This window comes from Natator depressus, chromosome 26, assembly GCF_965152275.1.
Source record: "Natator depressus isolate rNatDep1 chromosome 26, rNatDep2.hap1, whole genome shotgun sequence".
Classification (NCBI taxonomy): domain Eukaryota; kingdom Metazoa; phylum Chordata; order Testudines; family Cheloniidae; genus Natator; species Natator depressus.
The window spans coordinates 7,892,723-7,904,443 of record NC_134259.1 but is presented as its reverse complement, the minus strand read 5'-3'; the positions used below and the strand labels follow the sequence as shown (position 1 = coordinate 7,904,443).

Genomic DNA, 11,721 nt, shown 5'->3' with positions numbered 1-11,721 from the left:
CTTTCTGACCCCTGTGAAGATGAAGATTGAGATTTGATTGCTCCATTTTAAATGATGCTTCGAGAAGAGCAGAGCCACAAAGCTTGGCTCTAAAGCCACATCCAAATCCAAACTTCCCCAAAGTTTGCGGGTGATCACATTCAAGGTTCTGATTCGAACCCATCTCCGCAAACAAACATTTTGCAGCCGTTGGAATTATCCACTTTTTTAATGCAGTTCTGTAACAGCCTATGAATGTTACTACCTGAGCACCTGCTATGGGAAGAACTATTTTCTTTTATTGGTTATCAATTTAGTTACCACTGATGTAATCAAGCTACCTCATAATTCTCATGTTATGGGGCAATGGCGAAGTATCAAGAGGAGGAAGTGGATAGCTTTCACTACACTTCAAAATCATACACTAACATCAAGAACCAAACCCTAAAACGCTTGATTAAATGGGAACTATTCTGGCATAGCATGAAAACTGAAAGACCAAGCTGTAGCCAGAGAAATCATTAGCTAGCTTCCCTTTGGGATATGATAATTGCTGAACTGTTTGACAGCCTCTCCTGATACTGAGCACTCCAAAAGAGAATGATGGTCATTTGAAAACATTAAAGACCAAAAGAAAGTCTTTGGGCAAATGAGTTAAGTCTATTCAAATGCCCAAAGCTCATTTATTTTCCTGCTCCATTTTTTCTTGCTTACCCTTGTTTTCCTTTATGGTTTTTGTCCTCGGCAACCTCGACTCACGTAAACCTGTCTTGGTGAATTTCTGCCAGTCAGGGTTTGTTGCCAATGAGTTTTAGTCCATGAAAACAGATTGCCTAAAAGCTACGTTGTGCCATCTTGCCCACAGCCAGTAGGGCAAATATTTAGACATTTAGGAATAGATTTTCCAAAGGCACAAATGGAAATTAGGCACCTGATTCCCACTGACTTTGGATGGGAGTTGGAAATCTAACTGCCCTTTCAAAATCTCACCCTTCAAAATGATTCTTTAAAAAATAAATGAATGTTTGTGAAAAGTGCCACACTACCGTCTCTGGAGTCTAAATTCTTTCATCTATCCCCGCAATGGTAAAGCATGAACGGCAACAGTGCAAGCTCCTTCACCCCAGATTCTGCCTTTGAGATGAGACTTCAAACAAAAGTATTGACTGCATTTGGGTCATTAAATAGGCCCTTGACATTTTCACAAGGGCCGGGGTGTTAACCCCTACCATACCAGTCAAATTTCAATTCAAGTAAATACGTTATGTCAACCTCAGATCTTCCCTGTATATGGTATTCTTTTCCACTTGTCTGAAAGATCGCTGAATGTTTGGTGTGCAATGTCAAACAGCAGCTCCGTTCCACACCAGAAGGGGCTGCATTTCAGTTGTCATGGAGGTGAACTTCAGGTTAGTCCGCAAATCAGTACATAAAGCACTTTGAGAGGAAGTTGCTATTAAAGGCTCTAATTCAGCAAAGTACTGAAGCACAGGCTTAAATTAATGGGACTACACACATGCTTAAAGTGAAGCAAATACTTAAGTGACTTGCTGAATCAGGGCCTAAAGGTGAGATCCTCATCTAAATCTCTACTCTTATACCTCCCATCTTCTCTCTCCCTCCACTTTTCCCCACCCTTCTGCCTTAATCTTCCCCTCATCAGCTCCCATTCAAAGCTTAAACCTGATGCTTCAACCCCAGCAACCCTCCTGAATGGCCTACACAAATTGGGAACATTTTATAATCTTGCTATGGAAGAGTTTCAGAACTCTGCTGTCCCTGCTAGCCCTGAAACCCCATGAATTCCTGAGATTGTAACTGACTGCCCCTTTAAGAAACACAAATGCAAAGTAACGCCTCAAGGGAATTACAGTGCATCTCGTTAGCAGAAAGTGGGCATAAAAAGGCAGATCTCACCAAATCTCTTCATCTAGAATGCTACTAGCTCCAATCATAATAAAGCTTCCCTGGGAATACACTGCTATGCTAAACCGATGGATTTTCTGTGGATGGTAAGTTCTTACCCTACAACTGAAAATAAAGATTCAAAAATACATTTGTGATATCAGAGATATTTGTTTTAATTACAGATGTGTGAATAATTGATTTTTTGGTTTACCTGCAATTCTGGAAAAAAAAAATCATTTCAGGTGAAACCAAACATTTCATTTTGATTTTGAGCTTCTTTTAAAATGTTTTTTTTAAAGAAACAAAGAAATTTCAAAAGAAAAAAAAAGTCATTTTGAAGCAAAAAATCAAATCAGATCATTTTGAACAAAACCTTTTTATTTTTTCAGATTTTTTGTAGGTTTTTTTTTTTTTTTTTTTTTTTCCCTGAGTGAAACATTTCAATGAAATCAGCACAAATTCACCAGGATCAGATCTCAAGGGGGGAAAAAAGAAGCCTGGAAACTTGAAGGATGTTATGACTGAATGTATCAAGCGAGAAAGAAATCCACCAACTCTTGGTGCAAGACCCTTCTCCTTTGCACCTCTGGCCAATTAGAGCAGCCTCCCTGATTCTCTCTGTCTTGTCAAGTCTTTTGCCTGTATCAAAAATAAAGATTTTTTTCTCTCTCCAGTGGAAATATTTCACACAGCAAAGCATTTTTGGATACAACTCGTCACAAAAAGTTGCATCGTACTCAGAAACTCACCTGCAATGGAACGTGTTTATGCTCTGTTTATCTGGTTTGTTCGTTGGTTACGAGAGGACCTTATCTTTAAGCTGCATTAAGCAGCTTCACCTGAGTGGCTCTACTGTCTATGATGGCCTTGATGGGTATTTTAAACTTGGCTAACAAACAGAGCCATGGCCTTGGAATGATGGGCATGTAGCAAAACAGCTCTGGGTCCATTTTTTCCCCTCATTGTTCATCTGAGGAATTCCTGGAGAGAGAGAGAGAGAGCGAGAGAAGGTGAAAGGTTTTGAATCCACTGGCAAAGGTAAACAGATTGTCATCCTTTATTTAGGGAATGGAAATGAAAACCAGAGACAATTCTTCAGAAAAGAATGCATCCCTTGGCTAGAATGTTATTGAAGACAGAGTTAGATTGTCCAATCCTCCCACACATGAGATGAGCACTTTCAGAAATAGCCAATGAGTCCCATGAGTAAGTGTTCACCAAGGAGTGTAAGGGTTCAGTAATCTGTCTTTTCCTGGCTCCACCCTTCTTCACAGACAAAGGGCCCGATTCTGATTACAAATCCACCAGCAAGAGTCAGGTGTAACTCCATGGAAGTCGGTCGAGTTACACTGGTGTAAAACTAGCACAAATGAGACAGAGTCAGGCTGAAAGCTTCTCAATATATTCAGTTTTATTATAATTCATCAGTTATTAACTCAGATTGGGGCCTCCTTAGGGGCCGTGCAAACACATCATAAGAGACGATCTCTGCCCCAAAGCAGATTCCTAAATCTTATGCCAAGATTTTCAGAAGCGTCAAGAGATTTTGGTGCCCAACTTGAGAAAGCTTTCAAGGGGCCTGATTTCCAGAAGCTATACTCAGTCCATTCAGGCCCTTAAAGGTACCTCAAGCTGGGCACCCAAAATCACTTGTTATTTTTGAAAATCTTGGCCTCACAGCCTGAGTAGGCAATGCAGACAAAGGAAGTATTATTAGCCTCTTCTACGGATGAGGAATTTACACAGAGAGAGATTAAATGGTCTGCTCAAAGTCATAGATGGAATCTATAGCAGAGTCAGAAATAAAACTCCGCTCTCCTGAGTCCTACTGCAGCGATTTAGCTACTAGACCCCTCTCCCTGGGAATATAAGTGCCGAGGAAAGACTATGATAGAATAGAGGAGGAAGACAAGGTTGTCACAGTTCTGAAATGCCAAGCTTGACCTGGCAGACTGAGAAGTATTAAACTAAAATACCACCTCCTAACCCTACAATGCAGAAGGAAAAAAATCAGACCAGTCTGCGTTGCTTCATAAAACCCATTAGCCCTGGGTGCTTTTTAGCTAAGGTTAAACTTGAACCAATGCCTTCATGCTCTGCTTATTGAATACATCTAATCTCATTAAACCACATTATGACCTTTTGTTTTATAAATCTATGTGCTTCCCAGAGCTTCCGGAGAATTAACTCATGAACTCAGCACCAAATCTCTCCCCCTATCAGCTCTGCAGTGGAAACTCTTCCAGCACTTGGGTTAGAATACTAATACCTTATGATTACATAGCACCCGATGACCAGAAGGATCTCAAAGCGCTTTACAGCTATTGCCTGGATCCAGCTGGCTGCTGCATGGCTGTGCTAGTCATTACAGAAAATCTCATCCAGCAGAAGGACAAGACCCCACTGTAATGCCTAAATTAGGGAGACAGATTGTAGCAGCCAGGGGGATGCAGAAGGGGTTTTCTGGCCAGGAGATATGGTGAGAAGCCATGCTAACGAGCAAGCATGCTTTATACATACAGGGCCACTTTACCCACCAGTGAAATGTGGCCACCTCTGGGGCAGAACACAGCAGCTGTTTTAATGGCACACAGCAACGCTGCACAAAAGCTGAGGACAGGAAGTGAAGAAGTTGGTAGCTGTAATCCTGCCCTGGCTTACACCAATCTAAACCAAGAGTAACTCAGGGTTACTGTTGTTTAAAGCCAGTGTGAGAGCAGAATCAGGCCCACTGTACTAACTGAAATTGCAGTTTATTATTATGGTAGCACACAGGGGCTGCAACCATGAATCAGGGTCCTAGTGTGGAAGGCGCTGTCCAGACATATACATTTCAAGTGTAGATAATACAAAGTTTGCTACAAGCCTCAATATATTTCTATAGTTAATAAGTAGCTATACCTGAAATGTATGTGTTTGGCACCTGCTTGGAGCACTGGGTTAGACAGGGACTACACAAGGGGTTTGCGCTGAAACAGCTATGGACCCCAAGATAGACAAGGCCTTGCTGTGAGCCGGTTTAATTGACGTGGGGTTTAAACACACCAGAGGCCATGGAAGCTTTTTTTAATCTACTGAGGATCTCAGTACAGCTAACATCACAGCAGTATCTAGCTGTGCTGGGTAACTGTGAAAAAAAAATTCCCGTTGCAGAGAGTGCGCATTAGTTGTCCAAATCTGACCGTGAAACCCTAAGCAAGAAATCACTTTATTCTTCAGGAGCGTCAACATTAAAATTGAAGCGGGAAAAGCAACTGATGGTAAATCAATTCCCCCTGCATGATCTCTGGCTCTAACGGCAAACAGGCAGCCTGGAATACGCAAAGCATTTAAGCGTGTGAATAGTGAAAACAATGGGACGACTGAGCTCATAAAAGTTAAGCACGTACTTAAGCTGTTTGCTCTATCAGGGTGCTACAGTGCTCAGCATCTTGCAGGACTGAGCCCCAGAACACAATGGAGAACTTCCCGGGTCCATTCAATTCTGTAGCGTACTTAGCTTCCCATCTGGGTAGCTTTTATCCAAAGGCTTGCGGGGGGGCGGGGGGGGGGCGAAGCCACCCGCTAATTGGTCACCATTTTCTTTTCCTAACAGAAACAGACAAGTTAGTATTAAAGTACGACGTGCACCAGCTGCTCTGCAATTTTTCTATTTGCTTTGCTAATGGGCGTAAATGTAACACTCTGGCACAGGATCTGATACTGCAAGCTGCACACATATTAGCAATCCCACTGAAGTCAATGGGAATATTTGTGTAAGGATTGTTTAGGTAATAATCTGTAGGGTTGGGCCCAGAGTAGTTCTCTCACTTAAGCTCAGATCTCTTTCCCCTTCTTCCCCACAGCCCAAAATCTGATTAGGAAGGGAAGGTGCATTGTCTTGGGGCAGCAGTAGGGAAGTGAGAATCAGGACTCCTCGGTCCTACTCCTGACTCTGCCACTGATACACTTTGTGACCTTTGGCAAGTCACTTCACCTGTTTGTGCCTCAGTTTTCCCATCTGTAAAACGAGGATGATACTCCCCTATCTCTCAGGGGTGGGTTGTAAGGATTAATTCATTCAGGATTGTAAAATGCCTTGAGATACTGGGATTAAAGGCCCATGAAATATTTAATTATGAAATGAAGTGACCTGAAGGCTCCTTGCATTACACATAATTAAGCAATTATCCTCTTGAAAACTGGCTCTGAGGACTGTTAATGTTACAGTAAACGGTTAGAGTCTCAAACTCAGTGTACTAGGTGTACGTATCATCCTCAGATGGATGAAAGACCAGTCAGTTCTGAGGAGCAATGAATTTAAATCACATCCCTCATCAGAGGAGCTCGCGACTCGGAGGGGGATTGAGCTGGTGAGCCAGCAGCGTATTGAGGCCTTAGAACTCTAACCAGGCACAGCAAAATTGACACTACAAGAAGGGCACCTACCCCCAGGGCAAATCCAGAATGTCATCTTACCAGGACCTGGGGCTGCGTAGGGAAATCAAGCCTCTTGGTCACACAGCATGGATGCTCACAGAGAGAACAGACTGCTGGGATCTTTTACATTGCAAGGGAAGTGTTACCATTCTCATTGGAGAGAAAAGGTTAAGGTCAAAGAACTCCGGAGATCTAGGTTCAGTTCCTGACTCAGCAACAGGCTTTCTGTGCACCCTAATACGAGTGATTTAATTTCTCTGGGTCTCAGTTCTCCATCTGTAAAATGGGGATAACAATACTCCTTCTCCCACCCTTGGTCTGTCTTCTCTATTTAGATTGTAAGCTTTTCAGTACAGGGAACTGTGTACTGCACCTAGCACAATGATGCCCTGATCTTGGCTGGGGCCTCTGGGCACTACCATAATCATCAAAATTATAGTGGTCTTGCCCAGTGCCAGGAACTCAACCCCCCGTGTTCTTATCCCAGCTCTGACAAAGGTTCCCTTTGACCTTGGGGGAGTCACTTCTCGTCTGCGTGATTCAGTTTCCTCATTTATTAAATGGGGCTAATAATACTGAACTGCCACTCCAAAATAGATAGATTAAATAGATTCACCCCTGGTTTACGGTGTCTTTCAGCAGCATAAGGCAAAGGTCCACGGCGGCAGAAAATCCAGCAGGGACATTTTACTACTGCTACCGATAAGCCACAGCCAGCTCGCCAGGCCTGATCCTGTGAGGTGCTAAACGCCCTCAATTCCCACTGATCCTGGAGGATCAATGCTGTGAACAGCAAGCTCCCAAAAATGCACAACCCCTTTTTCTCCCCAGCATAGGTTTGTATTGAAAACTGGCCCTGATTTGCCTCCTCTGCGCAACGTACGCTGTAACAGAGAGAGCAACGCAAGCCCACGCAGAGATGCCTCAGCTGGAACACACAAGTCTCTGGCGGGTTAAAAAGAAAGCAATCCTCAAGCATGTTTGAAGCAACAGGGTGTCAGCTGGAGCCTGCACTGAGGCTGCTCCTATCACCATTCATAACTAAATCAGGAGGTAGCAAGTTGCTATAGTAATGGCAACAGAACGTGGCATGGCTGCTCCTCAGAGGGCGTGAAACACCGCCTTCTTAAAGAAACCCTGGGGCCTGGTTCTCCTCTTTCCTAGGGGCTGTCTACCCGCACCTCTGCACTGGTTTAGTTAAACCACTGAAAACCCCTGTGTAGAAGTTCTTATTCTGGTTTAAGAGGGGCTCACTGCCGTTCAGCTTAACTGGCTTAAATTGACATGAGCCTGGTTTAAGCCCAGGTTAAGTGCCCACAACAGGGCAGGCCGCCCAGGGCGCTGTGGTCAGGGGGACGCTGTGGTTAGGAGTCAAGGAGAGGGGTGGGCCTGGGTGTGAGGCCACGGAAGGGAGCTCAGGGCAGTGGGGTAGAAGGGGGGCAGCCGTGGCCAGGGAGGATGGGCGGGAAGCCCAAGGAGGCAGCGGGGGTCAGGGGCACCAAAATACAAGTTTGTCTCGGGCGCCATTTTCCCTAATGCCGGCCCAGGAGTATCTGGCACCGGTTTAACTAGATCAGTTTACAAATCACATCTTAAGTTAAACCGGTGCAACTCTGCATATAGACAAGCCCTGAGAGTGGTGAAAATCAGGAGTGACCGCAGTGAGATCAAGGGAGTTAAACGGGTGTAAGGGGAGATCAAAACTAAACCTGGTCTCCTTTCATATTCCCAGAGGTTATTTCCAGTTTCTATGAGTAAAAGGCTTGACGATGAGCGGTACCCATCACGCTCGTAGTCCTGTTGACAAGCGCCCTGGGAGGTGTTCCTCAACACAAATGCTCCGTGTCAGAATCTGACCCTTCCAAAAGAAATGTTCTTTTACTGTGGAGAAATCGGCACTTGAGCTGGACTTCCAGAACTGACCCCCTGTTGTAAAATTCAGGGGGCTGGTTTAAAAACACCATCAAAAAGACTGTGGATGTTAAATTCTATCGGTCCACTTCTCAGTTGTGATTGGCCTCGACGCTCCTCTCCAGCAGTACAAAGGGGTCAGAAAGCCACTGGAGATGCACCTCAGGAATTACCCCAATGCAATGGGCCTCACTGCCCCATATAAAGCCAGCGCAAGACTTCTTCCCCACTCAGTATAAGGGTCGTGTCAGGGATGGGCTGGGACGATCAGAGGAAGGGGACATTTGAGGGGGACAAAGGGGAATGTAGCCAGAGCACTGTGCTAAGGGTGCATGGGGAGCAGAGTGTAAATTATAGCAGCCCTAAGGCTGATCTAATTTACACCATGGGCACGGCAGGACCCCAACCTTCTCCAGAACACGGGGAGCACAAGGTGGTTTATAAAAACCCCTCCCCATTGTTCCCATGCCAAGCAGAGCAACCCAGAATCAGAGCCTGAAGCAGTTTTCCCTACGGCAAAGGCCTTGGGATGGATTCTGCTTGCCATTACAACAACGTAAATCTGGAGTAACTCCAGTGGATTCACACGAGAGCAGCACGTGTTTCACTCTCACATGGGCACTTTGGGTTGCTAAACCTTTCTTTTCTTCAACCAAAAAGTTGAGGAGCTGCAGCAGCCTGCTTAGCCATTTGCTGGGCATCGTCAAACCACCATTTAACGCTGCTCCCCCGGGCAGCGCCCGCTTTAATTTACTCAGCTGGGTGGCAGTCAGTTCTGATAGGCCAGGCTGATGCCTTTGCTTGCCTCATCGATCTTACCTTGTCTTCTCCAATTTTTAATGCTGACCAGTTCTCCGCACAAAATGGGGATCTGTAGCAAGCAATTATTTCAAAGGAGGCCCTGTTGCCGTGGTTACCAATCGTCAAGCTCAGGCGTTTGCAGGCTCCGTCGAGATCAGCCTTCCTCTCGGTTATGTCCCGTTCTTTATATTACAGAAAGATTTTTGCTCTCAGGCACCCGGCCAGATAGAAAGTTGGGCTAGGAATGAGTAAACGCCTCAGGATGTGGGTCATTCCTGGAGGTCCCGCATAAATCACAAGGCTGACGAGAAATAAGGAAAACAACAGATGTGACATTTTTAGCCTGTCCGTGAAGATTTCGCAAGGATTTATGACAAGAAAATATCCTGAGGACCTGGCTTTCTCTCTGTTATTATGATGTGCATTACAGGAGCAGCAGAAAGCCACAACTGTGACCACGGCCTCATTGTGCTTGGTGTTGTACAAACACACAGTACCAGACAGCTCCTGTTCCAAAGACCTCAGAATCTAAGGAGACAACACTGATAAAGGGTGGACAGGAGGAACTGAGGTCCCGAGAAATTAAGGGCCAGAGTTTCCAAAGAGCTCCACCTATTTAGTGCACGTTGGGTGCTGGCTGCTTCAGAAAATTTGGCCCTTATAGAAGTGTCTAAATAGGAGCAGAGCTCTTTTGCAGGCCGGGCCCTAACTGTGGGTGCTGAGCACTTGAAAAGCTGACCCTGAGTTCTTTCAAAAACCAGGCCACATGTGGCTTGTCCAAATTGCAGAGCCCGCAGTTGAACCAGGCCTCCTGAGTCCCAGTCCAGTGCCTTAACCATAAGACCATCTGCTCTCTCTTTTCTCCCCATCCCCTTTTGTGGCTCTCCCTGTTTATAACCAGGTAATCTCCAGGAGGACCTGCCTCAGAGTTATATATTACTTTGTGCTTGATAAAAGAAAAGGAGTACTTGTGGCACCTTAGAGACTAACCAATTTATTCCAGCATAAGCTTTCGTGAGCTATAGCTCACGAAAGCTTATGCTGGAATAAATTGGTTAGTCTCTAAGGTGCCACAAGTACTCCTTTTCTTTTTGCAAATACAGACTAACACGGCTGTTACTCGGAAACCTGTCTTTGTGCTTGATAGTTACTGCAGTTTAATTTCACATGTGTCAGTAAGGAGGGGGGCAACCCTAGATCTAGGTACCCTTAAATCCCATTCAAGAGGGTTGTAATGGGATTGCCACTCACCGCTGGTGCACCTCCTTGCATCTAGGTCTGGGAAGGTACCTCCCTCGCTGCTCGTTGCTCACTCTGCAATGGTCTTTCTTCTGGTAACTTGGCCCTCTGGCCAGGTCATCATTTAGTCTACCTCTTCGGGGGTGACAAAGTCCAACAGAACAACTCCAGGCAGTGTTCAGCCCCCCTGCTCAGGACTCTGTCCCATTACCAGTGGCTGGTACGTGAACCCAGGCCCATCACGACTCCAGGTTCCAGCCCAGGGATCCTCTAACCACAGTCCAGGTACTCAGTCCCCATCCCTTTGCCATTTCCCTGGGCTCCTTCCTACCAAGCCTCTCTATATTCTCTTCCTGGGTTCTAGGTTTACTACAGGACACTCTACTCCCCACGGCTACTTCATCCCCTTTAGCTCATCAAAATATACAAAGTAAATATCCTTAAATCAAACTCTAATAAGCTGTCAAGGAGCATTTTTCTTCACCTATCTGTATATTTCGATTACTGATAGAAATATATTTTTGTCAGTTTGTGTGTACAGTGAAATCGACATTTACCGATGAAAGTCTGTTGCTTCCAAGACGAAATGGGCTGAAACTGGGTCCTTTCATTTCTGGAGTTATTGAGCCAGATCCTCAACTGGTGTAAATCAGTGTAGCTCCATTGGCCCTGCATCCTTAATGATGCTTAGGGTGCTTTTATAAAGTTGGGAAAGGGGTGGAATCAAACTCAAGAGTAGAGCGAGATAAGGTGAAACAAATGAGACATCGTCTAACTTCCATTCCTCACCTACCTTGAAGAAAAAACACCAGTGTCTCTTTTCCCTCCTTCTCCGTTGATGTCCTACAGTTGTAGACTTTACTGGATCTTCCGTGTAGAAATGACCTATTCTATGCTCAGGAATGCCAGAAAGGAAAAAGAAAAAGAGAACAGGATTTTTAATTCCACCATAATCTATTCAACTGGGTTTCTTGCAAACACTTCATTTCAGGGACCACGCAGACCAGAGCCAGGAAAATCCAACCTAATATGGACACTTAAAAAAACAACATCAAATCATACAGCAAATACAGCAAATCGATCACTAGGAAGTTGACCAATCTGTAGTTTAAGGTTAGGAAGTACTATAAATTAAACCATTTGTCATTCCCAGTTGCCTGAAATGAGGAAACAGCCAATTTTCCTCCCATTAGACGATGTTCTCACATGGGCTGCTGGCTACGGACCATTTTTGAAAATCTGGTCCTTAATTTCTCTGAGAGAAAGCATCCAAGACCTACAAAGAAAGGTGAGTTCTCACCAGAAGGTAGCCTGAGCGCAAATCCTAGTGAAGACAAACCAGTATGAGTTTTAGCTACAGTTAGCAGGTTGAGTTAGGATACATCTTCTCTGCAGAGTTAAACTGAGCTCTTACTTTGGTGTTGCTCCAACCCAGCTCCTGTCAATGCACAAAACCCTCTGATC

At 44.8% G+C, this 11,721-nt stretch overlaps 1 long non-coding RNA gene across 1 annotated transcript; it reads right to left on the bottom strand.

The window, feature by feature from the left end:
- Window positions 1–2,370: 2,370 nt before the first annotated feature.
- On the bottom strand, window positions 2,371–11,091 carry LOC141978192 (uncharacterized). Its single transcript, XR_012636347.1, has 4 exons — window positions 11,051–11,091; window positions 9,037–9,319; window positions 2,637–2,868; window positions 2,371–2,526 (listed from the first exon to the last, which is right to left on the bottom strand). It is a non-coding gene; the product is annotated as an uncharacterized LOC141978192 (long non-coding RNA).
- Window positions 11,092–11,721: the final 630 nt, after the last annotated feature.